The sequence below is a fragment of the Calonectris borealis genome, chromosome 26 (genome assembly GCF_964195595.1).
Source record: "Calonectris borealis chromosome 26, bCalBor7.hap1.2, whole genome shotgun sequence".
Classification (NCBI taxonomy): domain Eukaryota; kingdom Metazoa; phylum Chordata; class Aves; order Procellariiformes; family Procellariidae; genus Calonectris; species Calonectris borealis.
The window spans coordinates 8,652,382-8,664,098 of record NC_134337.1 but is presented as its reverse complement, the minus strand read 5'-3'; the positions used below and the strand labels follow the sequence as shown (position 1 = coordinate 8,664,098).

At 56.8% G+C, this 11,717-nt stretch overlaps 1 long non-coding RNA gene across 3 annotated transcripts; it reads right to left on the bottom strand.

Annotated features, from left to right (window-relative positions):
• Positions 1–237: 237 nt before the first annotated feature.
• Positions 238–5,648, bottom strand: LOC142093319 (uncharacterized). Of its 3 annotated transcripts, XR_012677393.1 has the most exons (4): positions 5,179–5,648; positions 3,260–3,514; positions 2,473–2,558; positions 238–447 (listed from the first exon to the last, which is right to left on the bottom strand). It is a non-coding gene; the product is annotated as an uncharacterized LOC142093319 (long non-coding RNA). The 3 variants fall into 3 exon arrangements; XR_012677392.1 differs by lacking the exon at positions 5,179–5,648 and having other exon boundaries at positions 263–447; positions 3,260–4,352; XR_012677394.1 differs by lacking the exons at positions 3,260–3,514; positions 5,179–5,648 and adding an exon at positions 2,842–3,150 and having other exon boundaries at positions 265–447.
• Positions 5,649–11,717: the final 6,069 nt, after the last annotated feature.

Below are 11,717 nucleotides of genomic sequence, written 5' to 3'. Positions count from 1 at the left end.
GGTTCTTGTTTTGAAATTCTTTTATACATATAAATTAATATTATTTTTGAATATACATAAAAATCAGAGATTTTTCTCTATTTCAACGCCTCACACACATATTTACAGTTTTTAAGATTTTTTTTAAATGCCCCCCCCCCACACCCCCACCCCATGAATTTTCAGGCATTTTTGGGCTGGACCCCCTTTTTTGGGGGGGGACCCCCCCATGGCCCCCCCATTCCCCACTCACTTGCTCCTCCACAGCATCATCACATAAAAAAAATATATAGAAGGAGAGTTGCCGCATTCTTAATGTTAACTGGAAAGTCCATACTTTAGGAGAAATGCAGACACATATCACAGACGTACCTTGTACTTGCAGACCACTATGGATCCTTTCCATCTGTCTCATACTTTCACAGCAGAAGAAAGGGCAACCGAGGCAAAATGGTGGCAGTTGACATTCTGCTGAGAGGGGAAAAAAAAAACCAACAACGTTTAGCACGAAGCTTCCTTTTCTGTGAAGGCTACAACTGAGTGGGGGAAAAAGTATTTTGCATCATCTTTGGTACAATTGTTGATACAGGCCACTAGAGCTTTCGCATGTTTTAGACAACTGTGCCTTTTTTTTTGGCTCATTGGCAGCTTTAGTTTTGCTAGAACTCACTTTCCTAGAGACACGCAGGTGACAGACAGAGATACCTGCATACATTTTCTCAAGCCTAAGTATAGCTGCGATTTCCTCACCCTATACATCCCAAGTTGAGTATTTTTGTTAAAGAGTACAGCAACCCATCTGTCCTTGTGAACTCGCTGCAAAAGAGGAATCCTGTTTTCCAGGCCGTTTCTCCAAACAGTCAAGATCTTTTAAAAATGCAGTTGTGCCACCAAACCTGCTCAGGGTCCCTCCCAACCTTCGACCGTCATTAGATTTAACAGGCACACGCTCTATTCCATCTTCCAATAGCAAAAATAACGCTCTCAGACCCCGAGCGCGACCCTACGGATGTCCACGCACACCTTGCTGTTTTGATGAGGAGCCACCGAGCACCCCTGCGAGCACAGCGGGATCATGCGCAAGATCAGTGTCCTGGTTTTGGCTGGGATAGAGTTAATTTTCTTCCTAGTATAGTGCTGGTATAGCACTGTGTTTTAGATTTAGTACGAGAAAAACGTGGATAACACGCTGATGTTTTAGTTGGTGCTAAGTAGTGCTGACGCTAGTCAAGGACTTTTCAGATTCTCATGCCCTGCCAGCGAGAAGCTGGGAGGGACCTTAGCCAGGACAGCTGACCCAAACTGGCCAAAGGGATATTCCATACCATATGACGTCATGCTCAGTATATATGCTGAGGGAGTTGGCCGGGGGGCGGCAACCGCCGCTCGGGGACCAGCTGGGCATCAGTCGGCGGGCAGTGAGCAATCGCATTGTGCATTGCTTATTTTATATATTCTTTTATCATTACGATTATTTTCCCTTCCTTTTCTGTCCTATTAAACTGTCTTTTCCTCACCCCACGAACTTCACTTTTTTTTCCAATTCTCTCCCCCATCCCACTTTGGGGGCAGGGGGAGTGAGCCAGCAGCTGCGTGGTGTTTAGCTGCCTGCCGGGTTAAACCACAACAATCAGTTTCACCTACACTGATTTCAGCGAATGCAGTTTCTGAAGCTTTAAACTTCAGAAAACCATATCTTGACACTTTGCCACGGTAGAAACGATCCGTAACTAGAACTCTACAAAAATGCAGTAACACAAACTGCAAACCCACAGCAGCGACAGCTTCAGAAACATTTCAACCGCGAACAAGGGAGAAAAACAATACAGTTTCATCTCACACACAGAAAAGCAGAAGGCAGAGAAAAGGGTCGGCATTCGTAGCCCTTACAGAACGCAGGCATTCTCCTTCCGTTCCTAAACCCACTGCTTAGGTCGAAATATCACAACACTACTACGGCAATACCGAAAGTAGGGAACAACAGCCCTGGCACTGGATGTGCTACTGACTGATGCTATTTACATAGCAGGACACCTAGACAGAGGGGCATGTTTTTCCACACACAACCCTGAACTTCCTGAAAATTCATGTTTACCAAAACTAGCCATTTGGAACCAATGTTTGGCAATAAGACTTTGATGTGTTTGACACACACAAATTTGTGGTAACTTGCTACTTGCTTCCTGTTGTTGTTGTTCTTCCTTCAGAAATTCTACTTGTAGCCAAGTTATTCGTTACTGGTTCAAGCATTTACCTTCCAGGTATTACCAGCACATTTACACAGGCAAGTAACTAAATTGCTCTTCTAAAACTACCCGAGTGAAAATTACAGCCATGAAAGAGGAGTGACAGAGAAGAAAAGGAGAAGTCAGGCAGCAAGAGAGCTCTGCAGGCTGCCACCAGTCAACATCGCACTCTTTAAAAAAAAAAAAACCAACACAAACACAAAAAACCCACAAAAACCAACAACAAAACAAAACCTTGACATTGTACCTCTTTTTTCTTTTGGAGCTCATCCCTGTCTCAGCATATTGTCTTGTCAGAGCATGAAGTGCAGATGATCTGTATCCCGATGATATCTGCATGCGATGAACACATGTTCAGAAATAGTCCAGAGCTGTAAGACTGGTGTCATTTTTGTGGTTTTAATCATCATAACTCAATTTTATTGACCAATGCATTTGTGAGGAAACTAATTAACTTTTAAACTTAGCCTCTCCTTGGGGAGAAAAATGTGTTAGGGAGTGAAAAGAATTCAGATTCAGAGATCCCACACATGACAGAGCAGCAGGGAAATTAATGAAAGTGAAGACCAACAGCAGCAACATTAAGCGACATTTGGCTTTAATTCTGATCACGTACTTAAGCGACTCTCCAAGTCTATACCTCGATCCTATGAATGACTAGCCCTTTTTTGGAAGGACAAACTTTTTTCCTTAAAAGTCCTAGATTGAAGACTCCACTGAACAGAATGCGGATTGAGCCACAGGACAACATGCCATCAACACTCTAATGAAAAAAAAAAATCAAGTAAAAGTCAAGTTTAAATATCAGTTTCCATCGTGTTTCATTCATTACATTTCTAGTGGTACCTAGGTGCTCAAAAATTAACTATATTGACACCACATATTACTAAAAATTGAGTTATGCGTATGAAAATAAAAGGCTATTTCCAACCTGCCCATAAAATCAGTGTGAACAAACAGAAGAGAAACACTTGATCCTAAAGAAGGTAACAGGCAGCTCTTAATTTATCGTAGAAGAAAGTTCATTCTTTTACCTGAAAGGAAAACATTCGTAACTACCCAGGGACCGATTCAGGAACAAAGCATGCTCTGTTAACGGCAATTGTTCATCAGCTTTTCTGCACTGGCAGCAAATTTGCCTTTTCCCTTGGTTTGATGTGGAGTAACTGCAGTGTCCTTGAACTCGCCAATGTTTCTCCCCCGCTCCCCCAGCCCCATACGTGCAATTACCTGAGCAGCGAATGAAATCAACCACACAGGATTTTCTTCACGTGATGCAGAAGGTGACACTGGGAAAAGAGGAGGCACAAAATGAACCTGTTTGTCACACCCAGCCAATGGTGAAAACACAGGGAAGGATTCTGCCGTGCGGGGCCGCGCTGTGCACCCCGGGAGCTCCAGCCAGCCGGTTTCTCTCCCCTTTGCCGGATACCGGGGAGACACCGCCGCCTCATGCTGCCGCCTGCCCCCTGGGAAAGCCGGGGGACCCCCACCTCACTTCAGCCCTCGGGAACGGGACCAGGAGAGACCCTCCACGCAGAGAGAGCGGATCCACGTGTGGCGTGGATTTAATCCCCGAGGGAAGAGGCCGGGCTCCCCGCTGGCAGAAGGACAACTCGCCTCCCTGCTGCTCGGAGCTCCTTGCTGGGGACAGCCCTGCCTGCGCCTGGCTGCTCTTCAGCTGTGCTGGGAGTGCAGTCCGGCCGACGGATGCTCCGGCAAATAGACACTCCAGCAAATCACAGCTCCTGCTCATTACAGCTGCAGATAATTTTGCCTCTGGCGAAGGCTAAGGCATGCCCCAGACAGCGGACGCCCCATCTCGTTCCAGCTCCTGCTTGCTACGGTTCTGGCTAATTAAAGCTCTAGCTCTGCACTGAAGCTCCCTTGATTTCAGCTCCTTCTCCTTACAAGCTCCAGCTATTTGCAACAGCCTGGGCTTTTGGCAAGGTCATAAATCAATCGCTGTCAAAACTTGACTATTAGGATTAAATATCATAGTTGTACATTGTATAAATATTAATTAGCTTGTATGATTAGTTAATAACTATTCTAAGCAGTCAACAAGCAAGAGCTGGACTCGAAGAGGGCGTGCAGGGTCTGAAAAGCAGAGACCACCTCAGATATTGAGTTTGGCCTGGTGCATGCTGGCCTCCCACACTTCGGGGTCCAGCAGGACCAGACCCCCACCTCCGGGGAAGGTCCACGCACCCTGCCTACCCCCTGCTTTCCCCTGCAGCCCCCAATACCCTCCCACGCCCCCGCACAAATGGCCAAACCGGCTTCTGCTTTGGGCCCCCAAACCAGCTCACTTCTGAGCCCAAAAACCCAGCTGCTGCGCCTGTTCTCAAGTCCCAAAGATGCCCTCGGGGAGGGCAAGCGCTTGTGTGATGCTTCTGGCAGAAACGGGGCTGAAAGGTCTGATCCCAGTACCGGAGAAGCAGAGGGGAGCTGGGTGAGACCAGCTTTTGTTCCTGGAACAACCTCAAGTCCCTGCCCCGAGGTCTTCCCCTTGGGGCCCTGGGGTGTATTTGTCCCTCTCCTTAAAGTGCTCCAGGAGTTTCAGGGGCAGAAGGCCGTTTCTAAGCCCTCTCTCCAGCAGCTCCTCCCTCGACTTGGCCCGTGAAGCCCCCAGACTCGAGCACCTCGCTGGGGCGGGCGGCCTCCATTGCCTACAGACTGCCCGTCTGCCTGCAGGGAGGGCTGGGGGATCCCCGTCCCCACGGGGCGACAGTGGGAACTCGCAGGGAGGGTCTGTTTGCACACAGCGCCCACCCCCGCCCCCCCGCCCCGGCCCCACTGCGCGGCCCCCCTAGGGCACACAGCCGCCCCCCAGCCCCACTTCCCAGATGCTCACAGCCCCTCCCCCGCCTGGAGCCCCCCCAGCCCCCCCCCCCACACCCGTCACAGCCCCACTCCTCGGCTCCCCGGGCCCGCGGCCCCTCACACTCACGCTGCGCCGCTGCCTCGGTGCAGACCCCGCCGCGCGCCCCGTTGAAATACCCTCCGCAGCCAATCAGCGCGCGGCTCCACTGGTCCGCCCGCGCGGGGCACGCCGGGAGTTGTAGTCCCCGCCCCGGGAGTGCGCATGCGCACGGCGCCTCGTGCAGCGCAGCTGGCTGTACATCGACACCCGTACAATGGAGGTGATCGGGCACGGACCTTGGTGCAACCCTTGTGCCCCCCACGCTCGCAGCCCCTCCACAGTGTTTGCAAGCACCTCCCAGCCCCAGGACCCCCGGTGCTCACAGCACCCGACCGCACCATTTTCCAGCCCCCTGCGAGCCCCAAGCCCCACTCTCAAGTCCCGCCAGGACCCACAGCCCCACTCTCCAGCTCCTTGGGGCACCGCAGCCCTCCCCAGCCCCACTCCCCAGCCCCCCTAGGACACACAGCCCCACTCCTCAGCGCATCTAGGGCACACAGCCCCCCAAGCCCCACTCCCCGGCCCCCCCGGGACGCACAGCCCGCCCCAGCCCCACTCCCCGGCCCCGCGCAGGATGAACAGCCCCACTCCCCGCCCCCCCCCGGGACGGACAGCCCGCCCCAGCCCCACTCCCCGGCCCCCCCCGGGATGCACAGCCCCCCCCAGCCCCACTCCCCGGCCCCCCCCGGGATGCACAGCCCCCCCCAGCCCCACTCCCCGGCCCCCTCCGGGATGCACAGCCCCCCCCAGCCCCACTCCTCAGATGCTCTTCCGCAGGTCTCCCCTCAGACTCCCGCCGCCGCCGCCGCCGCCGCCGCCGCCGCCGCCGCCGCCGCCGCCGCCGCCGCCGCCGCCGCCGCCGCCGCCGCCGCCGCCTGGGTGCAGACCCCGCCGCGCGCCCTGTTGAAATACCCTCCGCAGCCAATCAGCGCGCGGCTCCACCGGGCCGCCTGCGGGGGGCACGCCGGGAGTTGTAGTCCCCGACCCGGAAGTACGCATGCGCACGGTGCCTTTGCAGTGCGGGTGGCTGTGCAGGGACCCCCGTGCAACGGTGGTGATTGTGCAGGGACCCTTGCGCAACGAGGGGGCGGTGTGTGGAAGACCCCCGTGCAATGGGGGGGTCAGTGCAGGAGGACCCTTATGCAACTGGTTGGTGTGCAGGGGACCCTCATGCAATGGCAGGCAGGTGCACGGGGACCCTTGTGCGATGGTGGTGATTGTGCAGGACCCTCGTGCAATGGTGGTGGCTGCGTAGGACCCCCACGCAATGGTTGTCGTTGTGCAGTGACCCTTATGCGACAGTAATGGCTGTGCAGGACCCTTGTACAATGGCAGTGATGGGGCAGGGACCCTCACGCAATGGGGAGTGGGTGCAGGGAACCCTCATGCGATGGTGGTGAGTGTGCAGGACCCCTGTGCAATGGTTGTGGTTGTGTAGGGAGCCCTGTACCACGATGGTGATTGTGCAGAACCCTCGTGTGGCAGTGGTAGTTGTGCAGGATCCTCGTGTGACAGTGGTGGTTATTTTTCTCAGCAGTACCCTTGGGTTCGGGAGCAAAACAGCCCGTGTCTGAAACCACTGGAGTGTTTTGGCTGCTGCTGAGCAGTCTCGAGGCCGCCTCCGGTTCCCACACGGCTCCCATGGTGTGCGTGGACCCTCCTGCAACGGGTGCAGGTGTGCAAGGAGGGCGATCTGGGGTAGGGTTCCCTCTCTGGAGGCACCCAGCTCAAGCTGGCACCTAAGAACTAATCAAGGAGTAATGAGGAACCTTCTCCCGCACCTGACGTTAACCAGCGGGATCCCAGGGTCAGACCCTGTTACGGTGATTGGACCCTGGGGAGGTGGCAGAGGGTGCCCTGGACAGGTTGGGGGGGTTCCCTGGGGAGGAGGGCAGCCCCCACCCCCCCTGACTGTGGGCACTCCCCCCAAGGAGCAGAGCATGGTGCAAGACTTTAGGGGGGATGAGGGCCAGCGGGACCCCGAGATGGCGGTGCCGGCTCTTCCCAGCGTCTCCCCAGGCACCTGCCGTGCTGAGAGGAGGCGGGGGAGGTGTCTCAGGGCTGAGGGTGACTGTGGGGGGGGCCTCAGGATGGGGCAGGGAGGGAATCCTGGTGTCTGGGAGGGACCCTGGGAGTGGAGTAGGGGGACATTTGGGGACAGAGGTATGTCTCGGGAGATTGAGGACACCATGTGGGGGCTTGAAACTGGGAGGGATGACCCTGGGGAGGTGGGGGGCACCCTGGGGAGAAGGGATCCCACCCCCCACACCTGCAGCCACCCCCAGGGGCAGCTGGGACCCCAACCCACTGGGGAACCAGGATGCGAACGATAGGGACTCACTCATGGATACTGCACAGGTAATAAAATAGTTCATGCTGCACCCTGTTGTATGGTCTCTGGCGGGAGTTGTGTCCTCCCAGCCGCTGGCCACGCAATGGCAGCACCGACCCGCAGCCACACAGAGACAGGGCTGGGGACAGGGCCGGGGAATGCCTGCTCTCCACCTGGGTCTGCAGGGCTTGGGCAGGGGGGACCCCACTCTACTCCCACCCTGGGGACCCCAAACACCCCCGGGGCAGATGGTGTCCCCAGCGTGTCCACCTGACCGGCGTGGCCTGTGCCCCTGCACATCCGTGTGCGTGGTGTGGGGGGGGTGCGTCGCTGTCCCTGTTGCTGGTGGCAACTGGCATGGGGGGAAGGTGACAGTGAGGGTCCCAGCCAGTGGCCCGGAGCTCATCACCGCTGGGGGGACAGGGGACAAGCAGGGCCAGCACCAAGGAGCGACGGCAGCCCAGCCTACTCTCTGGGGGTCCCCGTCCCCTGTCCCCAGGGGTCCCCTCCATCCCCGTGTTTTATTGGGGGAACACAGAGCCCAACGATCAGCTGCAGGGACAGGGGACAGGGAGCTGCCCCAGGGATGGGGACAGCACCGGGACATGCCGACACTCTTGGGGGTGCTGGCATGCGGGGGTGGGGCACCCTAACTGTTGCCGCCCGGGATGACGAATGCACCGGGATGGGGGATGCACCGGGATGGGGACCGCGCATGGAGGGGCCAGAGCCGGCGCGCGAACGCCGGGCTGCAGGACCACGCTTCGGCTTCGGGGCGGCAGCAGCGAAGGCGGCGGCGGCGCTGCTGCGCACCTGTGCGGTCCGGCGCTGCAGTACCGCGATTCGGCCACGGGGCGGCAGCAGCAGCGGGCAGCCGCCGGGCGCCGCATGCCTGGGGGCGGCACCGGCGCTGCAGTTCCGCGCTTTGCGCGCCCAGCGCCCGCCGGCACTGCGCACGTGGGGCGGCAGCGGCGTTTCCTTACCGGGACGAAGCAACGAACGCGGCGGCATCAATCCGCAGGCACCACAGTACGGCATTGCCGTTACCGGCGGACAGCAGCACGGCGAAGGGGAGCGCCACCGCGCATGCGCGGCCCAAAGGCTGCAGTACCTGATTTTGGTCGCTCGGTGGCAGCAGCGAGCAAAGAAAAGTGCGCCACTGCGCATGCGCGGCTCAATGCCTGCCGTACCTGATTTCGGTCGTGCGGTGGCAGCAGCGAGCAAAGAAAAGCGCGCCAACGCGCATGCGCAGCTCAAGGGCTGCAGTACCGAAATTTGGTCGCTCCGTGGCAGCAGCGAGCAAAGAAAAGCGCGCTACCACGCATGCGCGGCTCCCTGCCTGCAGTACCGAAATTCGGTCGCTCGGTGGCAGCAGCGAGCAAAGAGAAGCGCGCCAACGCGCATGCGCGGCTAAAAGGCTGCAGTACCCAATTCTGGTCGCTCCGTGGCAGCAGCGAGGAAAGAAAGGCGCGCCAACTGCGCATGCGCGGATCCCGACCTGCAGTACCCAATTCTGGTCGCTCGGTGGCAGCAGCGAGCAAAGAGAAGCGCGCCAACGCGCATGCGCGATCAAGGGGAGCAGTACCGAAATTTGGTCGCTCGGTGGCAGCAGCGAGCAAAGAAAAGCGTGCCAACGCGCATGCGCAGCTCAAAAGCTGCAGTACCGAAATTTGGTCGCTCCGTGGCAGCAGCGAGCAAAGAAAAGCGCGCTGCCACGCATGCGCGGCTCCCTGCCTGCAGTACCGAAATTTGGTCGCTCGGTGGCAGCAGCGAGCAAAGAAAAACGCGCCACTGCGCATGCGCGGCTCCCTGCCTGCAGTACCGAAATTTGGTCGCTCGGTGGCAGCAGCGAGCAAAGAAAAGCGCGCCACCGCGCATGCGTGGCTAAAAGGCTGCAGTACCCAATTCTGGTCGCTCAGTGGCAGCAGCGAGCAAAGAAAAGCGCGCCAACGCGCATGCGCGGCTCAAAGGCTGCAGTACCCAATTTTGGTCGCTCCGTGGCAGCAGCGAGCAAAGAAAAGTGCGCCAACGCGCATGCGCGCTCAAAGGCTGCAGTACCGAAATTTGGTCGCTCAGTGGCAGTAGAGAGCAAAGAAAAGCGCGCCACCGCGCATGCGCGATTCAAGAGCTACAGTACCCAATTCTGGTCGCTCGGTGGCAGCAGCGAGCAAAGAAAAGCGCGCCAACGCGCATGCGCGGCTCAAAGGCTGCAGTACCCAATTCTGGTCGCTCGGTGGCAGCAGCGAGCAAAGAATAGCGCGCTACCGCGCATGCGCGGCACAAATGCTGCAGTACCGAAATTTGGTCGCTCTGTGGCAGTAGAGAGCAAAGGAAAGCGCGCCACCACGCATGCGCAGCCCTCGACCGGCAGTATCCACTTTTGGTCGCTCGGTGGCAGCAGCGAGAGCGGCAACGCGCCCCACCGCGCATGCGCGGCTCAAGAGCTGCAGTACCCAATTCTGGCCGCCGGGTGCCACCATCGCCTCACCGGCCCTTTCCCCATCTCTCCGCCCAGTTCGTACCATCGAAGGACGGTAACTGCTTACTGGGGGTACTGGGCTTGGATTTCTCTGCCCTTTTCCCACTCGCGGCCCAGGCACTAATCTTCATCGCCTCTGTACCAAAAAGCACCCGGTGGCCCCAGCATTTCAGTCCTTTCCCTTTGGCCGCTTTACAAGTCCCGTGGTTGTTTCTGCCCGTGCCCCCCAGCCCATTACCCAGGGAGGAGAAGCAGCACAGGGAACCTGTGGAACAGGTTTCTTTCTAACCCGGAGGAAGCCCCAGGGATCGCTGTCTCGGTCTGCAGGTGGCATCGGGTTGTGGGAGTGACAGCAGCGACTCGACAGATGCTGGAGAGAGATTTAAAAAACATAAGGCCACACGGGTGACACCCTGAAAGCAGGAGAGGGGCAGCTATGTCCATCAGGAAACCATGCTTGAGAGCAGACCCGGTGCCAGTGGCTGATCTGCAAACGAGCGATACGCTGGTGGTCCTGGGCCTTTGTTGTGGTGTTTGCACCTTTCCTCACCTCTGTGCTATCAGCACTCCGCTCTCCTCATCCTGCACACACGCAGGGCTTGCCACGCAAGGCTTGTCACTTGGAGGAGAGATACTGCACGACGTCACTTACCACCCTGCCCTCCAGCGTGCAAAGTAATTAGAAATGAAGCAGGGAAAGCAGAGAGGCCTGTTGGTGTATTAGGTGTCCTCAGCAGATGACCGTAGAGCCGGCAGGTTCCACCCTTGCTCTCTACAGGGAGCGTAGCTCTGCACTCCTTGCCGCTCCTGCCAGCCAGCGTCGCAGTTGCACTTTGCTGCCTGCAACACGCAATACTTAGCAGGCTGGATGGGCTGTTCTGCCAATGCGTTGGGTGAGCAGCTCAGTTCCTTTGGCTGCCTAATTAGCCTCTTAAAAACAATCACTTCAACACTTGGTTTCTGTAATTCAGACCCCTCTGCATATCTCCTGGCCTGCAAGCCATTTTCTGCTAGCAACACAGCTGAAATACAGTGCTGGTAGAAACCTAGCTGCCATCTCACTTTGATGTCAAAAGGATTTTGTAACTTGAACCCCTGATTGCTTTGGCACCAAGACTGCAAAGCAAGAAATACGCCTCTACTTGAACAAGCAAGACACCTGACAAATAGCTGTGCACAGTGATAGATGGCTGCCTGCGACCAACACCTTTTTCTGCTAAAACCAGAGCATGGTTCCCTTGTGAAGAGCCATTGGCACTGCAGAACGTACCTCAGCTTTCCTTGCACCGGGTCGCCAGAGAACGGCGTCTTAGTTCAACTGGAGCCTGCAGCAGCCTGTCGTCATCCCAGCCCCTCGCCCTTGAGAAAGTGGCTGCCTGTAGCAACGGCAGAACCGCTGCTGCGCAGAGGGGAAAGGAATGGCTTGGTGTCAAGCTCTCCAGGCTGCCTGTGTCCTGTGCAGAGTCGATGACCTCGGCAGCCTATACTACACCCTTAGAAGGAGTCACAGGGTGTAGCAGTTTCTGCAACAACAGTACTTTCCAGCCTAGCTAGGCAGAGCTGCTGATGGAGCACAAGGCACTTTAAAGCAGCAGTAAAGAACAAGGATGGCCTATCAAGATGGTAGGAATAACACGGAAAGCCTTAGCCAGACAGGGCTTGCAGCTAACCTTGTGTCGTGGTTTAATCCCAGCCGGCAACTAAGCACCACACAACCGCTCACTCACTCCCGCCCCAGTGGGATGGGGTAGAGAA